At 48.4% G+C, this 24,849-nt stretch overlaps 1 long non-coding RNA gene and 1 pseudogene across 2 annotated transcripts; both read left to right on the top strand.

The window, feature by feature from the left end:
* The first annotated feature begins 6,612 nt into the window (after positions 1–6,612).
* On the top strand, positions 6,613–9,734 carry LOC309653902 (putative serine protease 47 pseudogene; annotated as a pseudogene). The gene is made up of 3 exons: positions 6,613–6,817; positions 7,819–8,002; positions 9,443–9,734. The product of its transcript is annotated as a putative serine protease 47 pseudogene (transcript).
* A 2,969-nt stretch (positions 9,735–12,703) lies between these two features.
* On the top strand, positions 12,704–22,983 carry LOC309653899. Its single transcript, XR_014259603.1, has 4 exons — positions 12,704–12,824; positions 18,156–18,275; positions 18,357–18,524; positions 22,545–22,983. It is a non-coding gene; the product is annotated as an uncharacterized lncRNA (long non-coding RNA).
* The last annotated feature ends 1,866 nt before the right edge of the window (positions 22,984–24,849 follow it).

Below are 24,849 nucleotides of genomic sequence, written 5' to 3'. Positions count from 1 at the left end.
CAAGCTTTTGTAATTTTCTCCTGATAATCAGGGGTAGCCTGGGTGATAAAATTCATGGCCAATAGTGTCCTCCCTTCTGCGGACTCAGGGTCTGTACTGGTGCACTTCCTGAATGCCTCTGTCACTCGGCTCAGGAAGACGGTTGGGTTTTCATCTTTTTCCTTTGCAACTTCTCGGACCTTATCATAATTTACAGGCTTCACCATACACCTTTTCAGTCCTTCTGATAGACAAGTAATGTAATGTCTCATCCTAGCCTGGCCTACATGATCTTCATAGTCCCAGTGTGGGTCATGTTCTGGGACTGGATCCCCACCCACCTGAAAAATTTGGCGGTGTGGATTGGTGGCCAATAGGCCATCTGAGTGTTACCTGGCCTTTCTCAGTATACGCTCCCTTTCATCTGGGGTGCAACAGTAGGCCAGAATAACCATGATGTCCTGCCAGGTGAGAGAGAATGTCAACCCCAGCCTGATAAATTCATCCCTAAACTTGTCAGGGTTCTCTGAGAACCTGTCAAAATTCTCCTTACAAATTCCTAAGTCTCTCATTGAGAAGGAGACATGCACTCCAGTAGTGCTTCAGTTTCCATCAGCTGATTCCTGAAGGGGTAAAGGCCTTGTGGGGCAGAGGTGAGGGCTAACTTTGAACCTGATCCTGGGCGACAGGAAGTTCCACTACGAGTTACCCTGGAGGGACTAGTCTCTCCCTCCTGGGGCGACGGAGGATATAAAGGGACATAAGGAGGCAGAGATTGGGATTGGTCAGAGGGACCCGGAGAAATAGGTGGCTCCGGAGGAGTAGGTGGCTCCGGGGAAGCAGGTGAAGCTTGGTTTCCCCCCTGAGAGTCGGAGAAAGCTAGAAGGGGATCATTTAAAATGTCGGGAGTGTTTCTGATTCCCCAGGCTTTTGATTACAGGAGACCCATAGAGCGGGGTTTTGGTAAAGGACCATGAAGGTTTATTTTGGGGGGTGGGGGCAGCCCCATGTGGTTTGTGGGATTTTAGTTCCCCGACCAGGGATCGAACACATGCCCTCAGCAGTGACAGCTCAGAATTCTAACCACTGGACCGCCAGGGAATTCCCAGGACCATGAAGGCTTGAACATAGGGAGCCTCAGTCCATTTTCCTGTCCTGCAACAGCAGAGATCCAATTGCAATACGGTATTATAGAGACCCATTTTCAGACCATTTTTCTCCATTCCCCGACTTATACAAGGGCCAGGCAATGTTACAATAGAGTTTAAACGTTTCCCTTTTCAGCCCGTCTATTTTGAAAGTTTCCAATTTTTAAGGATACTCTCCAGAGGTGTTTCTTCTGGCTTAGAAGAGGATCATCCCATGTTGAATAACATGCAACCGAGAAAAAGTGCTCCTAGAAATGAAGTCCAGTGTCCCAGAGACATTTACCAGGAGGCTTTTGTCCAATAACGTTTCCCTATGCTGGGGGTATTCCTCGAGTTTGAGCATCTATAAAACCTAGGATGTGGGCTGCTTGGAAGTGGCCACCCAATAGGTGATCTGTAACAAGGTATGGGCTGCCAAGGCCTTGAGTGAAAGGGGTCCTAGAGGTGCAAAAAAGGAACTCCTGGAGGAATTGGAGTTGGGTGCAATGGAAAATGCCATTGGGGTCAGGACCTAAGGGCCTACGTTGGGAGTATTCCCACAGGGGATTTTTTTTTGGACATAGAATAAGGTGAGAGACTAGACAGCAGAAAAACCTAAAACCCTTTCCCCTCTCTGTTTGACAGCTATGATAAAACTGGGGAGAGCCTGATGATTCCATCTGACACAGGCAACAATGAGTTTAGACAATGTTTCCCATGTAATTTAACACACCAAATGAACCCAGTTAGTTTAGGATCTCTCTTTGGGAGGCTCCAGGGGCCCCATGAAGCATCCCAAAGTTAACTGGAAGTCAAAAGAATTTCAATTAGAATTTGATATTTGGGAAATCTGTCAAAAATTTCCAAAAGTTTTAAAACATCCAGTCAAATAGAATCATAGGCTGCTGTGAAACAATTATTCCTTGAGCTAAGGTGAAAAAAAAAAAAAAAGGGATTCCAAAAGTAAATGCAGATCACTTAAAGGCACAGAAACTCACACAATCTGTTATCAAAAGGAGCATTCGAGGAAATCTTTGTTCTCTTATGAGAGAAAGAAACCAAATCCAGTCTTATATCAGCCTACTCTTGATAAAATCCGGTTACCTAATTAAATTTAATCCAACCTTAGAAAATTCCAACCACATAAAACATTCTCTTCTCAGTGTTCCTTTTCTGCAAATCTTCTGTAACTTTCTGTAGCCATATTTTGTCCCTTCTTTTTTCCATTCAGAAATAACCAGCTGTAGGACAAAATCACATTTTTCCATTTAACGAAATACATTTCCATTCCACATACCTTCTTTTCTGAAAGCACACATCTTACCTTCCTTCTGTCACAATGAAATGTCTTTTACATTAGCATTCCCTGATTGGAATAGCCCATAAACGCTTGGGAAGATCCCATGTATCTTCCCAAAGCACAATTTCTTTCCTTAATGTGATGTAAGATATGTGTCTAATAAACCCAAACATCCTTACTTTCCCTCTCACAAGAAAACAAAAGTAGGTAAATTTAGACCTGTTTAGCAATTGATGTTCCAATATTTCATCTTATTTGAAATGGCCTGGATACTCAATGGATTCCTATCATTTAACGTAATTTAGTTTCAAGTTACCAAAATTTGGAGGGACTGTTCTAGATGGACATTTGGAAAACATGATTATTCCCATTGAGTTTACTAAAAAGCTCTTATCCAGTCATATTTACTTAAAAGTTTAATCATATCAGGTTATTTTCCTTGCTAACAGATTTTATCACAGAAACAATATGCACTTATTGACTTCCAGTAACCCTAGGTAGGATAGAAGTATTATACTTAATGTTGATAATACAGACTGGTCTGTATTAATTAAACCCACAAGCTTAAGCCACACAAGTTAATTTTTACAAAATCAGGGATCTCTTAGTTTTCCTGCTTGAATTTAAAAAGGTCTCTTTTTTTCCCTCAGTCTGGGGGACTACAGATGGATCACGGAGTCCCTGAGAGTCCAGGCAGAACAGTTACATTGCAAAGGCAGAGGAGAGAGGTGCAAGCCCCTCTCTTCTTTTTTTGTTCTTTAAAATCCCACTAAGTAACCCAAGGCTGGAGTCGAGTCTGAGACAATGTGGGATCCGTTTGTATTTCAGGGTTTAAGAGCTTCACCATGCCCACAATGTTAGCAGAGACTTGTAGGAGCAGTTGGACAGACAAAACTCATAAAACAAAGATACCAATGACAAAAACTTAGACACAAACAAGAAGTTTTCAGGATAAAGGGGATGGGAGTGCAGGTATAAGGACCAAGGGAGAGGTAAAGGGAGGAGGGACAGAAAAGACTGTAAAAGAGAAAGAGAAAGAGAAAGAGAGAGATTGCCGTTTCAACCTGACCCTGCAGTTGTCTCTTCAGGCACCAACCTGCAAGCTTTCAGAAAGGGCCACTGAAGGAGGGTGCACCCTGTCCACTGCCCACCGGGGTGATCGAGCCTGGAAACCAGACAGTTGTATTTCATCTGTAGGAACCTAACCCACAGGTGGGACTCTCACCCATGCATACACCAGTTTATAGAAATCTGCTGTAGCACTGCAGCAAAGGGTCCCAGGTCCCAGCCTGTCTCAAAAGTGGGGGGAAAGATAAGAGACATACAGAAAACAAATACCAAAGTGGAAAATGTAATTCCAACCATATCAATAATCACATTGAATGTGAATAGATGAAACAAAGTTAAAGACAAAGATTGATAGACCATATTTGAAAAGCAAGGTCCTTAAAATATAGTCTCTAAGAAGTGGAGGAAAGAAAGGTGGGAAGGAAGGAAGGAAGGAAAGAAGGGAAAAAGAAATAAAAGAAGGTAGGAGAGAAAGAAGAAATTAAAGGCATCCAACTTTAAATGGCAGAATTAGAACTTTTATTACAGAGGACATGATCCTATGTGTTAGAAAACACCAATGATCCCACCAAAACAAAATACAACAAAACAAAACAGACTAGAATGAATAAACAAGTTTAAGAAGGTCACAGGAAACATTTCTTATAAAAATAAATTTCATTTCTATATACTAAGTACAAAAATATGAAAAGGAAATTAAAAAAATGATTTCATTCACAGTAGCATGGAAAAGAATAAAATACTTAGAAATAAATTTAATAAAGAGCTGCAAGATCTGTACACTGAAAACTACAAAACATTGCTGAGAGAAATTAAAGATCTATATAAACAGAAACATTTCTTGTTCATAGATCAGGAGACTTCATATTATCAAGAAAGCAATTCTCGGACTTCCCTGGTGGTGCAGTGGTTAAGAATCCTCCTGCCAATGCAGGGGACACAGGTTCGAGCTCTGGTCCAGGAAGATCCCACATGTCGCGGAGCAACTAAGCCCATGAGGCACAACTACAAGCCAGCACTCTAAAGACGGTGAGCCACAGCTACTGAGCCGTGTGCCACAACTACTAAAGCCCACGTGCCTAGAGCCCACGCTCCACAACAAGAGAAGCCACCACAATGAGAAGCCTGCACGTTGCAACCAAGAGTAGCCCCCACTCACCACAACTAGAGAAAGCCCACACGCAGCAACGAAGACACAAAGCAACCAAAAATGGATAAATAAATAAATAAATAAATTTTTAAGTAAAAAAAAGAAAGCAATTCTCCTCAAATTGATCTATAAATTCAATGCAGTGCCTATGAATATTCTAGCAGGCTCTTTTTGTGTAGAATTTGACAGCTGATCCTAAAATTCATATGGAAATGCAAAAGATGCAGAATAGCCTAAACAGTTTGGCAAAAGAATAAAGCTGGAGAACTTTCACCACCTGACGTCAAATTCTACTACAATACGTATTAATCTAGACAGTGGGTTTCAGGCACAAGGAAAGGAATACAGTTCAATGGCACAGAATTAAGAGTCCAGAAATAAAACAATTTTTATTATGAATTGATTTTCAACAGAGGTCCCAAGACAATTCAATACAAGAAAGACTAACCTTTCTTTTTTTAACCAAGGAAAGGTGCAGGGATAAATGGATATCCACAGGAAAAACCCAAAGCAAAGAAACAGAAACTTACATCACACTAGACAAAAATGAACTAAAACTTGATCACAGATCCACATGTAAGAAACAACCTCTAAGATTTCTCAAAGAAAACATAGAAGAAACTCTTCATGATCTATTAGATATAACATCAAAAACATGATCTATACAAGAAAAGATTAGTAAATTAGACTTCATCAAAATTAAAAACTTTTGCTCTTTGAGCACCACTGTTGAAAGAATGAATAAACAAGCTACAGACTTGGAGAAAATCTTGCAAATCACATATCTGATAAAGAACGGGATCTTGCCGTTTGCAACAACATGGATGGACCATGAGGGTATTATGTTAAGTGAAGTAAGTCAGACAAAGGCAAGTACTGTATGATTACACTTATATATGCAATCTAACAAATAAAACAAATGAAGAAACCTAACAAAACAGAGACAGAGTTATAGATACAGAGAACAAACAGGTGCTTGCCAGACGGGAGAGTGTTGGGGGAAAGAAAGCAATAGGTGAGGGAGATGAAGAGGTACAAAATTTCAGTTGCAAAATAAAGGAGTATGAAATGTACACTGTGGGGAATATAGTCAATAATTATGTGATATATTTGTGTGGTGACATATCATAACTATACTTATCATTTTGAAATGTACAGAAATAACCAATCACTATGTTGTGTAACAGGAACTAACATAGCATTTCATTGTACATCAATTATACTTCACAAACAAACAAATTCATAGGAAAGGAGATCGGATTTGTGGTTACCAGAGGCCGGAGATTGGGGGAGGGAGAACTGGTTAGCTGCAGTCAAAGGTACAAACTCCCAGTTATGCGATAAATAAGTACTAGGGATGTAATGGACAACATGATAAATATAATGAACACTGCCGTATGTTATACATGACAGTTGATAGAGTAAATCCTAAGAGTTCTCATCACAAGGAAAAATTTTTTTTTCCATTTCTTTAATTTTGTATCTATGTGGGATGATGGATGTTCACTAAATTTATTCTGATGATCATTTCATGATGCATGGAAGTCAAATCATTATGCTATACACCTTAAGCTTAAAAAAATTTAAAAAAAGAAAGAATGGACCTCAGTTAATATTAATGTCTCAATATTGGCTCACTAGTTGTGATAAGTGTGCCATAGTAATATAAGATCTTAATATTAGGGGAAAGTGGGTGAGGGGGATCTTGGAACTCCTTGTACTGTCTTTGCAACTTTTTCATAAATCTAAAACAAAAAGTTTATTTAAATATAAATAAATAAATAAATTTTAAAAAATGTACAGAAAATCATTGAATTGTCCCTTGTATAATAATAAGTGAACTTCATGGTATATAAATTATATCTTAGTAGAGTTGTTTAAAAGGTTCTGAAGAAGGTCAGGGTGGGCTGAGGGCTGGGCTGAGGCGGGGTCAGGGCAAGGTCAGGCAGGGCCAGGCTGGGGTCAGGCGGGAGTCAGCAACCCTGGCAATGGGCACGGAGGCGTGGATCGCCCAAGGCCGAGGCCAGCCTGTGGCCCTTCTCTGGCTGCTGCTGCTGCCCGTGGCCACCCTGGAGCTGCGAGGGTCCCCGGCCACGGCCACGGCCGCCCCCGGCTGGGCTCCAGGCGCGGGCGGAGCGGTGGAGGGCAGCGCTCCGACTCCGGAAGCGCAGCGGTTGGCCCCGGGAGCCACAGGTGCGTTGGGGCCTCTGCTGCGGGCTGAAACGGCCTAAACTGCAGGGCCTGAGGGGGCCGGCTGTGACCAGGGCCTGGGTGCCCTGAGTCACTGAATTTCATCTTTTCTCTGCCCTGGCCAACAACCGGGCAGCCCAGAGACCCCCTCAACACAGGTGGGTCACCGACTCCCCACTGTGGAGCCTCTGGGTGGGAAGTGCCTCTGTGGGACTCTGGGACCTCTGTGGGACTGTGGAAGTGGGGACATAGCAGGGTCTGACCCTGAGGCTGGGTGGCTGGGTGGAGGAAAGCACCAGGACTGATGAACGAGTGGCCCTGAGTCCAGGGCCGCGGGTCTCATTCCCCTCCGTGAGGCCCTGGGAGCGCAGGCCCTAGACCAAGATGCCCGCTCTCAGGGGGCCTGGGCACACCCCCTGCCCTCCCAGGTGTGAGTCCTAGAGCCAGGGCTGTCTTCATTAGCCCACTCCCTCTTCTTTTAGAAATGTAGAATCCTGAGTCAGAGAGGGGGAATGACTTTCCCCAGCTCACACAGCACCACAGACTGCAAATCTCCCTCCCTAAGACACCGGGGTGACATGGAGGAGGCACAGGCCCTTAGAAGCCATGATCTTGAGCAAGTAATGTTGGCAACTTCTGAGACCTTTAGCTCTTTGATCTACAAGAGTAGGCATTGAGGTGTGCTAGTTGAGGGAAATAAGGTCTGTGACGCGCCCAGCCCTTGGCAGCCTCACTCGGGGATGTCCTTCTCCCTGCAGATGCTGCTGTGAGCTGCTGTGGCTACCCTGGGTCCCCCCTTGCCCCATCCCACCAGACCTCTGGGTCCTCATCCCCACAGGGCTTGCTCTGTCCAATTCTCAGGGGCAGCCAGTGAAAGTAGAGTCCAGGTAGCGCTGTCATTTTGGCTAGGCCACTGGACGCTTGGCCTTGGTTTTCCCATCTATGAAGTGGACAGGGCCTTCCTGGTAGTGGCATTTGGGGTACTACTAGTGCCTCTTTCGTAGGTGGCAGGGGAGTCTCCACAGTGTGCGGGAAACCCAAGGTGATGGGGAAGATCTACGGTGGCCAGGACGTGGTGGCTGGCCAGTGGCCATGGCAGGCCAGCTTGCAGTACCAGGGCTCACACGTCTGTGGAGCTGTCCTCATTAACTCTCGCTGGGTCGTTTCCACTGCCCACTGCTTTCTGAAGTAAGTCCTCCTTCCAGGGTGCCAGCACAGGCACTGGCAGGGGAGGGGGATATGGGGGAAGAGGAGAAGAGGGGTGATGGGCATCCCACGTCAGCTCCTCTGGGCTTTTCTCTGGGGCAGTCTGTGGCCTTCAGATGCATGTCATTCCTGCCTTTGGCCTGTGTACCCTCCACCTGGACTGGCCTCCCTGCTCACCTGCTCAGATCCGCCTCATGCTCTGCCATCAGCCCCTGTGCCTGTGCTTCAACACAGATGTGCCTCAGGAGAGTGGCAGTGTCCGTCCTGGCTGCCATGCAGTGTGGACCAATCTCAGATCACAGCTTCTTCTTAACGTCCCCACATTTCCAGGTGTCAGATTCCAGGCAGGGACCTGGGACCGCATGTCTGACCAGCAGCTGGGCAATTCTTCTTATTACTCCTGCACAACTGTGTGCCCAGGAGTAGTCATGGCCGCTGGTGTGCGTTGTGGGGAGCCATGGTGCCAGGCTGCATAGGTGGGAATTGGGGCTCCCTGGGAGAGTGACATGGCTGCTCAGGAGTCTAATTCCCCTGGCCGTCCTCGGCCTGGCTCAGTGCCTGGGTCTGAACACATGAGGAGGGGTCCCCAGGGAGTTGGGGCATCACAGCCCAGGTCTGGGAGCTGGAACTTTCGGAGCTTAGAGTCCTATTGGCGCCTACTCCATACGACGATCCACGCAAGCCCCTTTGTGACATCAGGGGTGGCAAGTCCCCACCTCACCCTGTCTCCATCCTGTCACACGAGAAGGCCCAACATGGGTGAGAAAGGCAGATGCCTGGGCTGGGGGTTCCGGAGAAGGGCTATGCAGAGCGAGGGGCTTGCTGGAGGGGAAGGGTTTGGGCAAGGGGAGCATGAGTGGGTCTCCAGGTGGACGAGCCGTGCAAACAGTCAGGGAGGTGGGAAGTTTCAGCACCTGTGTTCAGGGAACAAGGCAAGGTTCTGTTTCCTGCACTCATTTGCTCATTTATTTAACAAGTCTTTTGTGAGTCCTTATAACTGAGTGGAGAAGCAGCCCTTGGGCAGGAAGGTGTTTAAAGAAAGGAGAGGTCAGGAAGAGTGTGGGGCCAGAAGGTGGACTGTAGGGAGTCTTGGGAAGGGTAAAGTTAGAGCTGGGATTGAGCCAGAACTCCTCCTGTGTACAATCAAAGACCTTCATTTGATACGCCACCAAGGATCTTTCCAGCACAAGGATTCAGTGCTCCTCTGATTCTAGTGTGTGATGGAGAAGCCGTGTGTCTGAGGTTGTAAGTAGAATAGCAATTAGCCCCAAGAAAGAAGGACTCCTGAACGCTAGAAATGGGGAGATAAAAGCTGTCTAGCATCATGTGGGGTAGAGGCCTGTGGGCAGTTAGATGAGGATGCAGGGAAAGAGCTAGCCCACACGCAGAGATGATGGTGACAATGTGCCCTTCTTCCTCCAGAAAATCTCACGCCCCGGAGAACTACCGGGTTCTGTCAGGAAGCACCCAGCTGCACCAGCACACCCAGCACACCCGAGAGATGTCACTGAGCCGGATTATCATGCACCCAGACTTTGAGAAGTTACATCCCTTCGGGAGTGACATAGCCATGTTGCAGCTGCTCTTTCCTGTGAATTTCACCTCCTACATCATCCCCGCCTGCCTCCCAGTCCCTGGCATGCAGCTACCCAGTAACTCATCCTGCTGGATAACTGGCTGGGGGATGCTCAACGAGGAAAGTGAGAGGGTGTAGGAGAGTCGGGTTGGGGGCAGATGAGGGTGGGGAGGAGGAAGGGGAGAAGGACAAAGGAGGGAAGAAGGGAGGTGTGGCTCCTCCTGAGGGGTCCCCAAGCAAAGAGGCACTGGACCTTGGCCCACTAAGCGTCATTTCTAGAGGAGTGGACCATTCTAGTTCTAGTTCTGAAAGTGTGTGACTGTAAAGCTTCAGTGTTCCCTAAGTGCAAAGGTTTACACTGAAAGTCTGGGAATCTTTGACTTTTGGAATCAAGATTCTGGGTTCTTGAAGTCTTTCTGGTTCTGGATTCCAAGGTTTTAATCAACCATGGATCTGAGATGACTTGATTCAACTCAAAGGTCATGCTTGGGGCCTGGTCCATTGCAGGCCACTGACAAACAAACACCCTGATTTCCCATTGCCATAAGAGGAGCTTGGGAAAAGTGGAAGGAAAACACACGTACGACTTCTGACCTCTGAGCCTGCCTGATGAAGTTAGAATGATTATGACTTAAGAGTGTTTCACTCTCTGAACCTCACTTTGCTCTTCTCCCAACGCAGCTCAGCTATCTACTTTGAAAGCTTGTTAGGTGCACTGCATAACGCAGGAAAAAAATTATGTTTTTTAAGATTGGAAGAGGAGAAATGTAGGCAAAGACTTATGAGCCAGAGTCTTTATTAAAGAAAGGAGTATTTATGGTTGGGGGAAATGCTTATGGTGCAAAATTAAGGGGAAAAAGAATATATATTTTAATTATTTGTAGGGTCATAATTTGGTACCGTGTTTCTCAACAGAGGTGCTACAGGCATTTTGAACAGACCCTGTCTTCATTGGGTGGGAAGTGCCAGCATCCCTGGCCCTTGCCTACTAGTATGTCATGAACACTCCCTAATCATAGGACAAACAACCAGGTTCCCAGCATTCTCACACCACATACACAACACATACACACCACACATACACCACATTTCACACACACACACACACACACACACACACACACACACACACACACAGACTGTTCCTCCTTGAGGACAGAAACCCTGTCTTTCTTGTTTTAATATCCCAGCCTGTGGCCCGGGCAGGGCCAGGCACCTTGTAGGTACCCCACTGCTGCCACCCTGGTCCTATAGACCATAATTGCTTGCCTGTACCTCCAGACTGGTCTCTGAGATCCCACCCTGTGTGCTATACTTTAGTCTCCACATAGCTGTCTGAGTGTTTTCTTTAAAGCAGGAGTCATGCCAGTTCCCTGCTCATTACCCTCAGTGCCTTCTCATTTATACCTAGAAAAAAGTCGTAACTCCCTGCCTTGGCTCTCAGGCCCTGTGTAATGTTGGCCCCAGTTCCTCTCTGCTCATCTCCTACTACATCCCTCACCCACACCATCCCAGCCAGCAGGCCTCCTTCCTGCTTGAAAACGCCAAGGCCATCGCCACCTCAGGGCCTTCACCTTGGCTGCCTCCCTGGCCTCACTTGCTCTCCCTGCTAACCTTGGCATGACTCACTTCTTTACATGTACAACTCAGCTGCTCCTCTGAGGAGTTTTACTTGATCATATGAGCTAAAACAGGCAACCTCTAATAGCATATGTCCCTGTTTTATTTCCTTTACACCACTTATTAGATCTAAAACAATTCTACTTATTTACTTCATTTACTCTGTTGATACAAAAAGCTCAGCTTCTCTGTACACCAGTGCTAAATAGAATCTTGGAGATAGAGTTTTGGGTGAAGTAGAAAAGGATAGCTTTATTACTTTGCCAGGCAAACGGGGACACAGTGGGCTCCTGCCTCGAAAAACTGTGTCTCTACTTGGAGAGGATAGTGAGAAGTTTCACAGTAATGGTTCAAAGAGGGCGTGATCAGCTCTTGGACGTCCTGCTGATGAGGTGGGGGTGAGGTAGGTAAGAGTCAGCATCATCAACCTTCAGGTTCCAACTGGTCTGGGCTCTACATGCTTGTGGGCAGCATACCATTGTTAATCATTAACTTCTCCCACCTGGAGGGGGTTTCAGTATCTGCAAAACAGCTCTAAGAAATTGTTTTGTATATCCATTGTTGGGGAGCCAGGACCTTGCCCCAAGGCTGCACTGTGTTTCTCTTGACTGTTTCTCACTGGTCTCGCATCCCCTCCCTTCCCTGATTAACAACTGCTTGAATCTGCCCGTTGGAACTCAGAGAAGGTCATGGAGGCTGAATGAAGTCTATTTCCTGTAATCAAAGAAATGGGGGACACAGAAAGCCTTTGTGCCCAGGAGCCCCTCAGGGCCCTGCTCGGTATCCCTGTCTCCCCCAACTAAGAATGTTCCTGTGTATCATTAGTGTCTAAAAGATACTGAACACAAGGACAGAGGAAAAAATGAGTGATTGGATGAGAGGGTGGATGGGTGAAGGGTAGGTGGGAGGATGAGTGGGTGGAAGGAAAGATGGGTGGGTGGGTGAAAGGATGGTAGGCAGAGATAGTTGGAGTGAGTGGAGATGGATCAAAAGATGGGTAAATGGGCAAATGGATGGAAGCGTGAGGGGATGAATGGGACATGAGGAAAGAGGAAAGATAGGTAGATGGATAGAGGAATTGGTGGATGGATGGAAAGGTTAATGATAGACAAATGGAGAGCGGATGGGATGGTCTGTGAAAGGGTAGGTAGGTTGGTGAATGGTTGCTAAGCACCACTGAGTGGCATGTGTTGGTGGGATTTGCCTTTTTCCTTTGTAGACTAGGAGAGGTGTGGTCTATTGCTATGAGGGAGGTGGAGGGAATAGGATGAGTTTGGAAAAGTTTGAGAAAAGGGGGAGGGCTTACTAGGCATAGGTAGAAGACTGAAACAGTGCTGAAGGCTCAACTGTGCTGAGAAAAGTCCATGTTGAAGTGGTGAACAGTAAGGCAGAGTAGCCTGTAGCTAAGCCACAGCACCCTTCGCTGATTTCCTCCTTATCCTCGCAGCACCTCTGCCCGAACCCTTCCATCTCCAGGAGGGTAAGGCGGGCTTCACTGAGAACAAGTTTTGTAATATATTTTACGGACTTAGAAAAGGCAAGAACTTCTCCGTGCATGAGGACGTGCTGTGTGCTGGGGACTTCTCGACAGGAAAGGCCATCTGCCAAGTGAGTAAGGTCATTTCTGTTCTTCCCTTGCCTGTTCTCAGGGCCTCAGTTTCCCTAGGGGAGGGGCTGTGTTGCCTCTACTGTCTTTGTGGAGACCCCTGGGACTTCCCATTTCCTCCCTCCACATGTCTTCCTGGGCTCAATTCCTTGGCAGTGTCCCCCAGGATAGCCCCTTCCTAAGCCCCTTGCACATAAGGGCATCTACTGGCAGCACCCTCAAACAGCATCTTTTTATGAGGCATAACTTAAAGTTTTAATTTAAGTATAACATACATACAAAAGAATCTATTCATGCTGTTTTCATAAGTTGGATGAACTTTCACATAGTTACGCAACAGATGACCAATACCCCAGAGGTCCCACTCACACCTCCTTCCTATCACCAACACCCAACAGAAACCGCCATCTTCACTTTTGACAACTTAGATTAGATTCTGAATATTCCATAAATAGAATTTATTTCCAGTTGTCAATCTTTCGTGTCTTTCTATTTGTGAGATTCATCCAAACTGTTAAATGTAGTTATAGTTTGTTGAGTCTCATTGCTCTACAGGACTCTATTGTGTGAATTGAATTCTATGATCAGTTCTACTCTTGATGGGTATTTTAGAGGTTTCCAAGTTTTTCATTTCGTTTCACTTCCAAATATTTTATCTTCTATTTCACAGAAACCCTTGAGTAGAATTGTTGAATTAAAAGGTATGTGTATATTCAGCTTTGGCAGATATTTCCTAACAACATCTCCAAAGTGGTTGCACCATTTCCACTCATTCCAGCAGTGGATGAGAGTTTAATATTTATTTATTTTATTTATTTATTTTCCTTATTTTTTTTGGCTGTGTCGTGTCTTAGTTGCACCACAAGGGATCTTTCCTGAGGCATGCGGGATCTTTCGTTACGGTGCGCGGTCTCCTCCGGTTTCTCTCTGGTTGTGGTTCTCAGGCTTCTCTCTAGTTGTCGCGTGTGGGTTTTCTCTCTCTAGCTGTTGTGCGTGGGGCTCCGGAGTGCATGGGCTCTGTAGTTGTGGCATGCAGGTTCTCTTGAGACGCACGAGCTCATTAGTTGCGGCACGCTGGCTTAGTAGCCCCGCGGCATTTGGGATCTTAGTTCCTCAACCAGGGATTGAACCCGCGTCCCCTGCATTGGAAGGCAGATTTTTTACCACTGGATCACCAGGGAAGTCCTGGATGAGAGTTTATATCCTCGCCAACACTTTGCACTTTCCATCTTTTCTCATTTTGATAGCTTATGGTGGTTTGCATGTCCCTGATGACAAGTTAAATGTACTTTCATATGTTTATTGTCATTGGATGTCTTCTCTAAAGTTTCCCTTCCAGATTTTCCCCCCTCTCACTTTTCTGTTGGGTTGTCTTCTTTTCCTTTAGGGGCTCTTTGTGTATTTTTACATATTACAGGTATGAGTCCACTGTTGGATATTTGAATTGTAAACATTTCTTTCCTCTCTCTGTAATGCCCAATTTTAGAGGTGGGCAAACAGGTCCGGAGAGGGAAAGTCGCTACCCTAAAATAAGGCAGCACAACCTGGTCCCCCGTATTCTGACTCCAAGCCTGACCTGACCTCCACCATATCCGCCTCAGGGCCCAGCCTCCCAAGCTGGCATCATGTGCGGAGCTCTTGCATAGATGGCATTGTGGAGTGGAGGGGAGAGTATTAGGGTTCTGGAGTTAGAGACACTGCTCTGCCCTGAAGGTCTTTTCACTTTCTGAGCCCATGTCCTCATTTATACTGTAGGATTCTGAGGCCTCCTTCATGGGATTGTCGAAAGGATGGTGTAGTGGGTTGGATAGTGTCCCCTACATTTGTAACCATTTGGGATCTCAGAAAGTGACCTGATTTGGAAATAGGTCTTTGCAGGTGTGATTAGCTAAGAATCTCGAGATGATACCATTTTGAATTTAGAGTGGGCTGAGGGATAGACAGAGAGGTACTTGATTTCAGACTTCTGGTTTCCAGAACTGTGAGAAGAGAAATTTCTGTTGTTTTTATAGTGACCCAGTTTGTGGTAATATGCTTTGGCACCCCAGGAAATGCACACAGGAGGGATGGGATGCGCCTGGTCCTTGAGAAGGCCTCACGGACAGCTGTTTTCACGGCAGCCCAGTGGAGCTGCTGAGCCAGAGGGAAGAAGCTTGGCCACCTGCCCTCCTGGTAGGAGGTAGACCCAGCTTTCTTGGTTCCCAGTGCACAACCCATGGCTGTCTGGCTTGGGCCGTTGTTCTCACAGAGTCAGCTGCACCTGCAGGTGAAATAAAGGGCTGAGTCCCACGAGTCCCCATCTGGCTGTCACCGTAGACCTCCCTTCCAGCCTGGAGAGGTCATGGCCATGGAGTTCAGGGCCGGAGCCCTTTGCCTGCTTGCCTGCTGGACATCCATTCTGCCTCTTGACCCCACCCCCTCTCGTTTCTCCCCAGGCTGAGGACACCATTGAGCTGGACACCCAGGAGCCCCAGCACATGGCCCCTCCTGCCCCCCTTAGCCTTTCAGTCACCACAGCCTGTCTGAGAGGTTCCATCTAGATTCATCTTCTGTCACATGCCTGCTCTGGTCCCCAGCCTCCAACTGGGGCTGCCTTCTCTCACTGAAGTGCCCTCCCCCAGCACAGGACACCCAGAAACAAGTCTGAGGAGAGACAGACCCCAGGAGCACTCAGTGCTCAGACTGTGGGGCAGGACAGACCTGGGTCTAGTCTTCAGTCTGTAATTTAGTGATTACGACCTTAGATAACCCGTGAAATGGGGTTGCTAACGGCCTCCACTTAATAAGGTCCTTATAGAAGATTCAGTACTGTGCCTGGCATTCAGTAGGTGCTTAACACCTGCTGGCTTTCAATCTCCTGGCCTGGTCTGCCTCCCTCTATCTGGATTGTACCTGTTCTTCTGGGCCTGTCTTAGACCTGTCCTCTCACCCAAGGTAGAATTCATTGCTCTGGCCCTGCCCAACACACACACACACACACACACACACACACACACACACACACACACACACACACACACTGTTTGCTGCGTGTCTTCAGTAGTGCAAAGTGCAGCTCACTTTGCGTGGGATACATTAGTGTTGGGCCTTCCTCTGCCTTCTGAGAACTCCCCAGGGGCTAGGAGGCTATTGGAGCCCTTCCCATCTCCCTCGGACTGGCCCAGAATCCATCATAATATAGACAACCACATGGCTCATCTGCACGAATCCCTGAGGCCTGGAGTGGACAGGGACCAGGCCTTCCCCTGGCCTTGAACAGCTTGGGGTGGGTACACTGTGGGGAAGGCTAAGGGCACCCCAGCTAGGGAGCACAGAGGGGAAGAGCTGAGGTGATGATGGCACATTCCCAATCTCCAAGAAGACCCCGTGTATGACTTTCTTGGGTCTGCGGTGACAAATCACCTCAAAGTGGGTGGCTAAAACAACAGAACTTTATTCTCTTACCTTTCTGGAGGTCAAAAGTCTAAAGTCAAGGTGTTGGCCGGGCTGGTTCCTTCTGGAGACTCTAGGGGAGAAGGTTTTCTTGCTTTTGCTAGCTTTTTCGAGGCCGCCAGCATTCCTTGGCTCATGGCCCCTTCCTCTGTCCCCAAAGCACATTGCTCCTACCTCTGCTTCTGTCATCACATCTCCTCCTCTGACTCTGGCCTCCTGCCTCCCTCTTTCCTCATGAGAATCTTTCTGATTACATTGGGTCCACACAGATAATCCAGGATAGTCTTCCTATTTCCAGATGCTCAACTCCATCACAGCTGCAGAGTCCCTTTTGCCACGTAAGGTAACATAGCCAAAGGGTCCAGTGATGAGGTTGGGCATCTTTGAGGGTTATTTTTGGCCAGCTACACCATGTACCCTTCTCTCTCCTTCAAGCCACCACTTCCCCCACCCCTTCCTCAGCTGGAGATCTTCTCATTTCACTGAGAACGCCAAAGCAATCAATCAGCCTAGAGCCCATTCATCTTGCCAGCCCCACCCTAACATCTTCCATCTCTCCTGAGCCTCATGGCCCATCCCAGCCAGTCTGTCCTGGAGCTCTGGGTGCCCAAAGGCTCTCCTGCTAGGTGTGGTGGTACCTCAGTGGTAGAGCTCCAGCCAGAGGGATGGCCAGAGGCAGGGAGTGCGGCAATGCCTAGACAGGTGTGGATGCTGGGAAGACACTTTCTTGAGGCCTCCCAAGATCATCTTGGGAAGGGAGCTCCTGTGCAGGGTCCTGGGTCCAGCCAGTGGCATCCCAGTGTTCATGTGCATACGAGTCCATCTGTGCTCACCTGCCAGTGAGGGTTCAGGATATTTGGGCAATGCCAGGATTGGAAAGAACTTCCACTGAACCCTTTGAATGGCATCTAGTCCATATTGGATATGTGCTAAATGGGAAATTTACCACATTACCATGGGTTAGGAAGGCTGGGGCGGGTGCATTGCCAGGCCTCCTGGGATCCCGATGGCTGCACAAGGACTCTGCGTCAGGCATATTGGTAGGAAGGATGACTAGAACATTGATTCAAGGCTTATTGCCAGGCCACTAAGTCCTGAGTCAGCTAAGCAGAAAGGAGACACCAGGCTCCAACTGCTGGAGGTCTGTGGACATCTTGGGCCAGGCTGGCCTGGGCCCCTACACAGAAGAGAGCAGTGTCATGTGGGTTTGGGGGGCAGTGAGTTGGGCCCCTTCAGACTGTGGAGAGCAGGAGCATGGGGGTGGGTGAGGAGGGTGCTGGAAGTCGACTCTAGGAGCAGAGGTCTGAGGACTGCCAGCCTGCACCTCAGCCTGGCATCAGGCCTCCTCTCTCTGTTTCCCACTTACTCTGCTAGACCCGCCACATTCAACAGCCCTCTATGCTGCAGGCTGGAAGCCCCATCCTCAAGGCCTGGGTCATGTACTCCAGTCCAACTCAATTGTCCCGCACTCTGGGAACTTCCGTCTACCTCCGTGGGGAGCTGGTCCTTGTTCCTCCAAATCCCATGATTGACGGTTCTTTACTTTGGGAAAGATCCTTACTCCCTTGTACTACAGACACCTGGCAAAATGTCTTACTTCCTATTAAAGGCTGAATTATGCCCCCCCCAAAATACATATGTTGAAGTCCTAACCCCAGTACCTCAGAATGTGACATTTTTTTTTTTTTTTGGTTGCACCATGTGGCATGTGGGATCTTAGTTCCTCTACCAGGGATGGAACCCGTGACCAATGCAATAGAAACGTGGAGTCTTAAACCCCGGATCTCCAGAGAAGTCCCCAGAATGTGACTTTATTTGGAGTAGAGCCTTTAAAGAGATAATTGAGTTAACATGAGGTCGCTAGGGTAGCCCCTAATCCAATATGATTGGTGCCGTTATAGGAAGGGAGAATTTGGACACAGAAACACACAGAGGGAAGACAATGTGAGGACACAGGGAGAAGATGACCATCTATCAGCCAAGGAGAGAGACTTTAGACTTCTGGGCTCCAGAACTGTGAGGTGATAAATTCCTCTTGTTTAAGCCACATTGCCTGTGGTATTTGTTATGGCAGGTGGAGCTGACATATCCTTCCTCTGAAGGCCTGTGCACCCCCATGGCAGGAGTGGTGTCTGCAAGTGAAGACACCTTTCTCTCTCCCCAGCTGGACTCCTTCAGTGTCCTCACTCCTGCTTTCCTCCTGGGATAGTCTCCCTGCCCGGTCCTGTTTCCTTGACCACGGAGTCAGACAACAGACCTCAAGGGAAAGGGTGAGTGCTGAGGATCACGGCGGGCAATAGGGCCCCAAGACAGGAGCAAGATGACTCTTTCATTAGTTTGTATTTGTTTTTTTCATGCTTGGTTCGTGGGGTGGCAGCAGTTGGACAGGAAAGCGAAGAACGGACCACTGAAAGGTGATGGGGCTGCGGGAGGGGAGAGGCAGAAGGTTCCAGCGAGGAGACTGGACCCTGAGGCAGAGAGCAAGAGCAGAGGGACTTGGGGGATCACTGCAGGGCTTTCCATACGGCCCCAAGCATGAACAACAGCAGGGGCCAGCTCTGTGGAGGCACAAAGGCTGTGCCAGGCCCAGGCGAGCCCGCAGCCTGCAGAGTCTGGTATGGAAACAGGGCCTGAGGAGGAGCGGACGTGGGCTCAGGGAGACGTGTGAGTCTCTGGATCTCGACGATCCAGTCGGTGAAGTAGGTGACGTTGGTGAAGATGCTGGGGTAAATGGGATGACGGCAGTCAAAGCCCCAGCTGGACAGCCCCATCAGAACCCAGGCACTGGCGAAGTCACAGACGAGGGGCCCCCCGGAATCGCCCTAGGAAAGAGATGGGAGTTCATGTGGGTGACTGAGCCAGGTCTGAGAAGACCAGGTAGCAAGGTGGGGCTTATGAGTCTCTGCCATCCAGGATCACTCAGGTGCACCTCTGTGGAAGTCCCAACACCAGCGTCCCACTGCCGAGCAGCCCTATTAGGCCATGCAGGCAGGCAGTGGAATCGTGCTATAGGAAGTTCCTGATTGACCCTCAGGACAATCATTGATCTAAACCTATCAACATATGGACCTCTGTGCCCAGCGAGGCCCTGGTGGTCCAGGACGGGCACTATCCAAGGCCGAGAAGGGACAGCTGCACCATAGGGCCCAAGAGAGCTGCTCTGTGAGTAAAGCCTGGCCAGCTAAAGCTGCGTCAGTCCCCAGCTCTTGCAATACCCTGAACTGCAGCAGCATGTGCCCACGTGGGTCCTCCTCCTTTTTCATTCCTTTAGTTAGGCCTTTCATTTTTCTCTCAACTTCTTGGTTGAACATTTTCAGAAAATGCCCATACCCAGGCGTGGTGGAGGCAGCCTGTTTTGCTCGGGGAGAAGATGGGGGTCCCCAGAAAGCTGCTGAAGTCCTAAAATGCTGTCAGGGCAGGACAATCTGCTTGGAAATTCCCTCACTCATCAGCCAAAGCGAAGGTTCCATCCTTGGGGGTGGGGGTGGGGGTGGGGGAGCAGGGGCCATAGCCATGCTTGCTGCTCCTCCACTCACCTGTCCAACACGCACATCCAGCATCCAGGGCAGCCTCCGCCTTTGGGCACAGCGGTGAAATGACAAGGCTCCTCTTTTTCGGTGCTTTTGTAAATAAGCCAATTAGCCTGCCATTGTCAGATGTGACATGTGGAAACAAGCCATGGAAGGGACAGGACAGGAAGGGAAGGGCACTTCATAGGGTGGAGGCACAAAGCTTTCCTGTGCTGAGACTCCAGGCAAGAAACAACCTAACTTTCTGATGCAGGAGAAGGGGGAGCAGTAAGTGCAGACGAGGAGAGGAGGGTTGAGCCAGGTGGGGGGGAGGAAGAGCAGTGATGTGTGCGGAGCAAGGGGGATAGATGGGACATGGGGTCACAGGGCCTTATGGTGGGGAGTTAGAATTGACCCCCATGGAGAACTGTCTAGGTTATGTCTAGCACCTGGATCACTCTGGTGCTGTGTGGAGAATGAACCAGTTGGGAGGTAGCTACAGGAGGGAAGGTGAGAGATTACTGATGGGGAGGGGCCAGGGCAGTAAGAAACAGTCAGATTTGGGGCAATATGTTGAAGGAGGCAACAGGACCTTTCAAATCTGAGCCTTTCTCACCAACCAGGGAGGAACTGCAGAGGGGAAGCAGCAGGCTGAGCACGGAGCCCTGGGCTCTCCAGCATTTAGAGGTGGGAGGGGAGGGGACCAGGTGCACAGCAGAGTAGCTGGCTAGTCCTGGTGCCCAGGAAATGGGAGTGAGACTTGCTGAAGTGCTGAGTGAGAGGAGGACTCAGGTCCACAGGTGGCTCTGGCAAGACAGGCTCTTGGGGATGTTGGTCATGTGGCTCTGGTGGCACATTGGCGACACTCCTGGGTGGAGTGGGTTAGATTCAGTGCTGCTGTGAGTCTTTTGGGGAAGGAAGGCAGAGAAACTGGGCAATTGCAGGAGGGAGAGTGCTGTTGCACGTTTACACAGGAGCCAGGAAAGAGGGAGACAGAAGACGTGGAGCAGGAGAGCCTTTGGGCACCCAGAGCTCCAGGACAGACTGGCTGGGATGGGCCATGAGGCTCAGGAGAGATGGAAGATGCTAGGGTGGGGCTGGCAAGATGAATGGGCTCTAGGCTGATTGATTGCTTTGGCGTTCTCAGTGAAATGAGAAGATCTCCAGCTGAGGAAGGGGTGGGGGAAGTGGTGGCTTGAAGGAGAGAGAAGGGTACATGGTGTAGCTGGCCAAAAATAACCCTCAAAGATGCCCATCCTCATCACTGGACCCTTTGGCTATGTTACCTTACGTGGCAAAAGGGACTCTGCAGCTGTGATGGAGTTGAGCATCTGGAAATAGGAAGACTATCCTGGATTATCTGTGTGGACCCAATGTAATCAGAAAGATTCTCATGAGGAAAGAGGGAGGCAGGAGGCCAGAGTCAGAGGAGGAGATGTGATGACAGAAGCAGAGGTAGGAGCAATGTGCTTTGGGGACAGAGGAAGGGGCCATGAGCCAAGGAATGCTGGCGGCCTCGAAAAAGCTAGCAAAAGCAAGAAAACCTTCTCCCCTAGAGTCTCCAGAAGGAACCAGCCCGGCCAACACCTTGACTTTAGACTTTTGACCTCCAGAAAGGTAAGAGAATAAAGTTCTGTTGTTTTAGCCACCCACTTTGAGGTGATTTGTCACCGCAGACCCAAGAAAGTCATACACGGGGTCTTCTTGGAGATTGGGAATGTGCCATCATCACCTCAGCTCTTCCCCTCTGTGCTCCCTAGCTGGGGTGCCCTTAGCCTTCCCCACAGTGTACCCACCCCAAGCTGTTCAAGGCCAGGGGAAGGCCTGGTCCCTGTCCACTCCAGGCCTCAGGGATTCGTGCAGATGAGCCATGTGGTTGTCTATATTATGATGGATTCTGGGCCAGTCCGAGGGAGATGGGAAGGGCTCCAATAGCCTCCTAGCCCCTGGGGAGTTCTCAGAAGGCAGAGGAAGGCCCAACACTAATGTATCCCACGCAAAGTGAGCTGCACTTTGCACTACTGAAGACACGCAGCAAACAGTGTGTGTGTGTGTGTGTGTGTGTGTGTGTGTGTGTGTTGGGCAGGGCCAGAGCAATGAATTCTACCTTGGGTGAGAGGACAGGTCTAAGACAGGCCCAGGAGAACAGGTACAATCCAGATAGAGGGAGGCAGACCAGGCCAGGAGATTGAAAGCCAGCAGGTGTTAAGCACCTACTGAATGCCAGGCACAGTACTGAATCTTCTATAAGGACCTTATTAAGTGGAGGCCGTTAACAACCCCATTTCATGGGTTATCGAAGGTCGTAATCACTAAATTACAGACTGAAGACTGGACCCAGGTCTGTCCTGCCCCACAGTCTGAGCACTGAGTGCTCCTGGGGTCTGTCTCTCCTCAGACTTGTTTCTGGGTGTCCTGTGCTGGGGGAGGGCACTTCAGTGAGAGAAGAGAGTCCCGGTTGGAGGTTGGGACCAGAGCAGGCATGTGACAGAAGATGAATCTAGATGGAACCTCTCAGACAGGCTGTGGTGACTGAAAGGCTAAGGGGGGGCAGGAGGGGCCATGTGCTGGGGCTCCTGGGTGTCCAGCTCAATGGTGTCCTCAGCCTGGGGAGAAACGAGAGGGGGTGGGGTCAAGAGGCAGAATGGATGTCCAGCAGGCAAGCAGGCAAAGGGCTCCGGCCCTGAACTCCATGGCCATGACCTCTGCAGGCTGGAAGGGAGGTCTACGGTGACAGCCAGATGGGGACTCGGGGGACTCAGCCCTTTATTTCACCTGCAGGTGCAGCTGACTCTGTGAGAACAACGGCCCAAGCCAGATAGCCATGGGTTGTGCACTGGGAACCAAGAAAGCTGGGTCTACCTCCTACCAGGAGGGCAGCTGGCCGAGCTTCTTCCCTCTGGCTCAGCAGCTCCACTGGGCTGCCGTGAAAACAGCTGTCCGTGAGGCCTTCTCAAGGACCAGGCGCATCCCATCCCTCCTGTGTGCATTTCCTGGGGTGCCAAAGCATATTACCACAAACTGGGTCACTATAAAAACAACAGAAATTTCTCTTCTCACAGTTCTGGAAACCAGAAGTCTGAAATCAAGTACCTCTCTGTCTATCCCTCAGCCCACTCTAAACTCAAAATGGTTTCATCTCGAGATTCTTAGCTAATCACATCTGCAAAGACCTATTTCCAAATCAGGTCACTTTCTGAGATTCCAGATGGTTACAAATGTAGGGGGACACTATCCAACCCACTACACCATCCTTTCGACAATCCCATGAAGGAGGCCTCAGAATCCTACAGTATAAATGAGGACATGGGCTCAGAAAGTGAAAAGACCTTCAGGGCAGAGCAGTGTCTCTAACTCCAGAACCCTAATACTCTCCCCTCCACTCCACAATGCCATCTATGTAAGAGCTCCGCACATGATGCCAGCTTGGGAGGCTGGGCCCTGAGGCGGATATGGTGGAGGTCAGGTTAGGCTTGGAGTCAGAATACGGGGGACCAGGTTGTGCTGCCTTATTTTAGGGTAGCTACTTTCCCTCTCTGGACCTGTTTGCCCACCTCTAAAATTGGGCATTAAAGAGAGAGGAAAGAAATGTTTACAATTCAAATATCCAACAGTGGACTCATACCTGTAATATGTAAAAATACACAAGGAGCCCCTAAAGGAAAAGAAGACAACCCAACAGAAAAGTGAGAGGGGGGAAAATCTGGAAGGGAAACTTTAGAGAAGATATCCAATGACAATAAACATATGAAAGTACATTTAACTTGTCATCAGGGACATGCAAACCACCATAAGCTATCAAAATGAGAAAAGATGGAAAGTGCAAAGTGTTGGCGAGGATATAAACTCTCATCCAGGACTTCCCTGGTGATCCAGTGGTAAAAAATCTGCCTTCCAATGCAGGGGACGCGGGTTCAATCCCTGGTTGAGGAACTAAGATCCCAAATGCCGCGGGGCAACTAAGCCAGCGTGCCGCAACTAATGAGCTCGTGCGCCTCAAGAGAACCTGCATGCCACAACTACAGAGCCCATGCACTCCGGAGCCCCACGCACAACAGCTAGAGAGAGAAAACCCACACACGACAACTAGAGAGAAGCCTGAGAACCACAACCAGAGAGAAACCGGAGGAGACTGCGCACCATAACGAAAGATCTCGCATGCCTCAGCAAAGATCACTTGTGGTGCAACTAAGACACGACACAGCCAAAAAAAAAATAAGGAAAATAAATAAATTAAATAAATAAATATTAAACTCACATCCACTGCTGGAATGAAGTGCAACCACTTTGGAGATGTTGTTAGGAAATATCTGCCAAAGCTGAATATACACATACCTTTTAATTCAACAATTCTACTCAAGGGTTTCTGTGAAATAGAAGATAAAATATTTGGAAGTGAAACGAAATGAAAAACTTGGAAACCTCTAAAATACCCATCAAGAGTAGAACTGATCATAGAATTCAATTCACACAATAGAGTCCTGTAGAGCAATGAGACTCAACAAACTATAACTACATTTAACAGTTTGGATGAATCTCACAAATAGAAAGACACGAAAGATTGACAACTGGAAATAAATTCTATTTATGGAATATTCAGAATCTAATCTAAGTTGTCAAAAGTGAAGATGGCGGTTTCTGTTGGGTGTTGGTGATAGGAAGGAGGTGTGAGTGGGACCTCTGGGGTATTGGTCATCTGTTGCGTAACTATGTGAAAGTTCATCCAACTTATGAAAACAGCATGAATAGATTCTTTTGTATGTATGTTATACTTAAATTAAAACTTTAAGGTATGCCTCATAAAAAGATGCTGTTTGAGGGTGCTGCCAGTAGATGCCCTTATGTGCAAGGGGCTTAGGAAGGGGCTATCCTGGGGGACACTGCCAAGGAATTGAGCCCAGGAAGACATGTGGAGGGAGGAAATGGGAAGTCCCAGGGGTCTCCACAAAGACAGTAGAGGCAACACAGCCCCTCCCCTAGGGAAACTGAGGCCCTGAGAACAGGCAAGGGAAGAACAGAAATGACCTTACTCACTTGGCAGATGGCCTTTCCTGTCGAGAAGTCCCCAGCACACAGCACGTCCTCA

This window comes from Balaenoptera physalus (assembly GCF_965194825.1).
Source record: "Balaenoptera physalus genome assembly, contig: HAP1_SCAFFOLD_1426, whole genome shotgun sequence".
Taxonomy (NCBI): Eukaryota; Metazoa; Chordata; class Mammalia; order Artiodactyla; family Balaenopteridae; genus Balaenoptera; species Balaenoptera physalus.
The sequence above is the reverse complement of the archived record's forward strand: the minus strand, read 5'-3'. Positions and strand labels throughout refer to the sequence as shown.